Source organism: Etheostoma spectabile, chromosome 6 (genome assembly GCF_008692095.1).
Source record: "Etheostoma spectabile isolate EspeVRDwgs_2016 chromosome 6, UIUC_Espe_1.0, whole genome shotgun sequence".
NCBI lineage: Eukaryota > Metazoa > Chordata > Actinopteri > Perciformes > Percidae > Etheostoma > Etheostoma spectabile.
In genome coordinates this window covers 28,951,001-28,955,878 of record NC_045738.1, presented here as the reverse complement: position 1 = coordinate 28,955,878, position 4,878 = coordinate 28,951,001, and the positions used below count along the sequence as shown (strand labels likewise).

General features: G+C 40.7%; 1 long non-coding RNA gene across 1 annotated transcript; it reads left to right on the top strand.

The window, feature by feature from the left end:
* Positions 1–1,282: 1,282 nt before the first annotated feature.
* Positions 1,283–3,278, top strand: LOC116691503 (uncharacterized). The gene is made up of 3 exons (XR_004332492.1): positions 1,283–1,388; positions 2,090–2,092; positions 3,186–3,278. It is a non-coding gene; the product is annotated as an uncharacterized LOC116691503 (long non-coding RNA).
* The last annotated feature ends 1,600 nt before the right edge of the window (positions 3,279–4,878 follow it).

Here is a 4,878-nt window from a genome sequence, read left to right as displayed (position 1 = left end):
TAGAGCTTGACTCGCGATATGAAAGTGAATCGTTTTTTGCACACCTCTAAGGCACACTGTGTCTGAGAACCTGGTCACTGTTTTGTAATGACATCATGACCCGATGCTAGCTGCACTGCCAAAAACATTTACAATTACAGCATGCTAACTTCACCAAGGACTGAACTCTGAGCTGTGACATCAAAAAAGGTAGTGCTATCACCCACGGCAACAGCCATATCTTGCTGTGAGTTTGTCATTGTCTAACATTGGCAAGAGAAATATTCCTCGACTCAAATGCTTTAATAACATACATTATATTTTCCAAATCATCATTTCTGTTTCAGTTCAGTGGTTGTGTCATTTGGTGTAAACCTAAGAGAGCATTCTACTTCAGTTTATTTGGCACATACACAGTGTTTATGAATGCTGAGGACTCATCCAACTTCTCACAGGGTTTCCCCAGAGCACTCAAGCCATTTTGGGCACCACATAATCGGGATTAATGTGAAATCAATATGAGCGCCTTCTCAGTTCTAATGATTGCAGTTGGTCCCAGTGGCCTTTTTTTAGTTATGTCTTTAAGCTTTTTTAAATTGTATTACCTGTTCTCTCATTTCCTACTTTTTGACACACATATGGTAATGGTAAAAGTCCATAATGGTGTGAAATTGCATTTTATTATTATTATAATTATTATTAAAAAGTTTAAGATTGTCTTGATGGAGGACCCCTAAATATATGTGCATATATATAAGGCTTCCACATACAGTATCTAGGGACAACACTGGACTCTGTGTCGACTAGCTCGGGTTTATCAGTGCTAGGTCGTATTTTCACTGAGCCAGGAACGTTGCCTGTGTGTGTGTGTGTGTGTGTGTGTGTGTGTGTGTGTGTGTGTGTGGGTGTGTGTGTGGTGTGTGGTGTGGTGTGTGTGTGGGGTGGGTGTGGGGGTTGTTTGTGTGTGTGTGTGTGTGTGTGTGTGTGTGTGTGTGTGTGTGTGTGTGTGTGTGTGTGTGTGTGTGTGTGTGTGTGTGTGTGTGTGTCCCTCAGCTGGTGAGGTTGGTCTCCACACATATTTGTACACACATTGTAACTTTTATGGGGAAGAAACTGTAGCTATGTTGTGTCACTTTCCTTGATATCAGACCATTGTGGGTTTTAACTGCAAGTAGGACAATTGTCTTGAGGAGTTATTCCTCTTAGCACTACACACAATCAGTGTTTCCTTTTTTAGGATTTTTTTTAACAGAAACCCTCCCCGTGCCCCACCGCCAAATGTTTTACGTCTTGAACGGAACTGACAAACATATATATTTATTCATCTCTATTCACACACAATGAGGCATATTTTTATTGATCTGTATTTTTTGAGGAACTATAGGGCACTTAACATCTACAACAGAGCCGTTGACTCTTTCTTTTTTAGAGGAGGTTGTTGGTCACTTGAAGCCCTCGGGTTCTCCAAATGATGCTGTCCCCCCTCGACTATTTAAGGAGGTTTTCCCCACTGTGGGACCATCTGTTGTTACAGTTATAAAAAGTAGTCTGACCTCGGGTGTGGTCCCTGAAATTTTAAAACATGCAGTAATTCAAACTCTGATTAAAAACCTGCTCTTGATCCGTCAGTTCTTGCAAATTTCGGCCTATTTCTAAATTGCTTCCTTTCAAAAATCTTAGAGAAGATTGTGCACAGTCAATTATTGGCCTTTGGAAGAACATAAATAACTAGAGGTTTTCCAGTCGGTTCAAAACCTTGCACAGTACCGAAACGCGCTCTTTAAGAGTTTTTAATGATATCTTTTTAGCGACTGACTCTGGCGATTGGGTTTCTTGTGCTTTTAGATCTAACTGCTGCATTTGACACAGTGGATCATGAAATGATTTTCACGTTTAAAGCAGTGGGTGGGCATCAGTGGCATAGCACTGGAGTGGTTTAGGTCATACTTAGGGCTCGAACTTTTTGTGTTAGCATAGGTGATTTTATCCTCCTTGCCCTTGTGTGGGGTCCCACAGGGCTCAGTCCTCGGCCTCTGCTTTTCTCTTGTATTTGCTTCCACTTGGTTCCATACTTAGAAAGTACGGCATTTCTTTCCACTGTTATGCAGAGACAGTCAGATTTATGTACCTCTTAAAAGAAAAACAATAACTCAGTTGGACACTATTCATTGTCTTGACGACATAAAAGCCTGGATGGCTCTGAACTTTTTAGTTTCAATGATAAAAAAACAGAAGTGATGGTTTTTGGAGGCACCACTGGGACCCTGCCTGTAGATTTGGGCTCTTGGCACCCTTATTAAATCAACATTACAAACCTAGGAGTTAAAGTGGACCCTGAGCTAAATTTGACAATCAAATCAAAGCAGTTGTCAAATCAAGCTTCTTTCATTTGAGGCAACTGGCAAAATAAAGCCAATTTTGTCAAGAACATTTTGAAACTGCAATCCATGCCTTATAACTACACGGCTGGATAACTGTAATTCACTTTATGTGGGGGTTAGTGGGTCCTCCATCACCGTCTCCAGATGATACAAAATGCGCAGCACGTCTTTTAACGGGCACACGTAAACATGAGCACATCTCCCCGATTTTAGCTTCACTACACTGGCTCCTATCAATTTAGGATCCATTTTAAAATTCTGTTATTTGCTTTTAAATCACTAAATGGTCTTGCCCCGCCATACCTCTCTGAGCTTCTACACCCTTATAAACCCGTCCGCGCTCTAGGTCAGATGATCAGCTGCTCCTGACTGTGCCTAAAACTAAGCGTAAGCTCAGAGGGGACCGTGCCTTTGCTGTGTCTGCCCCTAGACTATGGAATGATCTGCTTGCATGTAAAACAGGCCTCTTCTTATGTTTTTAAAACCCATCTTTCTCTTTGGCTTTCGACACGTAAGATGTCGACTTCTTTTACTTGTTCTTATTTGCTACTTTGTGTGTTTTTAATTGTATGGTATAAATTAAATATGTTGTTATTTTCTGTACAGCACTTTGGTCAACTTTGGTTGTTGTAAAGTGCTTAACAAATAAAGTTGGTATGGTATGGTATGGTACAAAATGAACTTTACAAGAAGTACAAGTTCTTCATAGGAAAACCAAAATCTAACATTTTTGGCTAATTCCAATTTATATTATATTACACTGACTCACATACAGTTTGAATGTTTCCGCAGGATGATGAACTGACAGAACTGACCAGTTGTCAGATTAGAACAGACCCTCCGCGGTGACGTTTTTGGTGGAGCTGTTCGTATAATAGTCGACTCGGAAAAAGTGAACGTTTTTACAATAAACTTCATCCACACAACAATATGTGGAGTTAAACTGGATGGGCCCAAATACCTCTGAACAGTTCTACTTGTTAAAATGCAATGTGAGCGGCAACCGACGGGGTGGGGGGTGGGGGGTGCATTATGTCGGCAGGATAATTTAAAAGGCATGCGCGACTACATTGTGCGTCTGCCCTATTCCTGAGACTGTGGCGGCCAAAATTTTGCCATGCTGGGTCGCCACTACAAAATCAACATAGAGGAAACACTGCACAACGTACTGTGCAAGAAATTGATGGGGAATAGGATGTGCATGATGTCATATAGACGATATATATATATATATATATATATATATATATATATATATATATATTCAGTTGTGATATTTCACACAGGGACACAGGTGATTTCTACTCTTCTATTTATACAGTATCTGATGCTGTTGCACATTACTGGTGAATATTTAACCCAAGTCCGAAGGTCAGACACTGAGCAGATGGTCGAAATTATAGTGAGTGATTGCCAGATATGAAAGGAAGTGTTACGCAGTGTTGACTTAAAGGGAAACTCCACCAATGTTACACTTAAAATATGTGTGCATACGTGAAAAAAAAAAGTCTGAAAAAATCTGAAATATCTGATTTAAATTGCCTCAAGTCATGTCACTTCAGATCTAGGGGTGTGGAGTTTAAGTCAGGGTTGGTAAAATGTCAAAAAAGTTGAAAAGCTAGCAAGATTTGAAAGTAGCGTCTTCTCAGGGCTCCGTCTAAATAGTTCCCAACTTGGCCTTTTAAAGCAGTGAGCTGACCAGACCTCTGTAGCCTTATCCCTGCTTAAGGCTAGCAGCTCGAGGCTACATTAGCTGCTACTAGCACAACACACCTGAATCTCCACCTGAACTGTTGGCGGTCTAGTTGCATTGTGGGCAATGTAGTTGCCGGGTTTTGACATTAGGGAAAATAGATTGAATAAAGTAATATCTCTCTTTCTGCAAAATCGATTTAAAACACTGTTCATTGTAACTCTGGCAGTGTCTTAGGAGTGCAATGCTATATCAGTGAAAATGTTTGACTTACTAACTGTACTCACCTCTCATCCCTTGATTAATGTTCATATAGGAAAAGCAAAACAAGCCATGAAGGTGCAATGTAACATCTGGTATTTTGCATGAGCGTGTGAAGGCCCATACAGGGCTGTTATCATGGTCTGGATCCTCACCCTGTTGCCAAACCTCCACACACCACCAATGATATGTCACAGTACATTCTGTGTCTAGCCCCGTATTTTGCATTTTATGGCCCTCTAATGTTAAGTACTTTGAATTTATCTTGTCGTACATTTCAATGGCAGTTAAGCATTGGAAGTGTGAGATCACAGCACACAGGAGAACACCTGACACTTTACTGAAGTGGTTCAATGAATTAGCCTGATAGGTGCCTAGAGAATTTAAAGTTTTGTAGTGTTCACAGCGGTTTTCCACTGCATGGTACCTACTCAACTCGCCTCAACACAACTCTACTTGCCTTTTTGGGTTTTCCAATACAAAAAAAGTCCCTGGTACCTGCTAATGGGTACTTTTATTCAGTACCAACTCAGTCGAGGTTCCAAGTGAGCTGAGGCGATACCA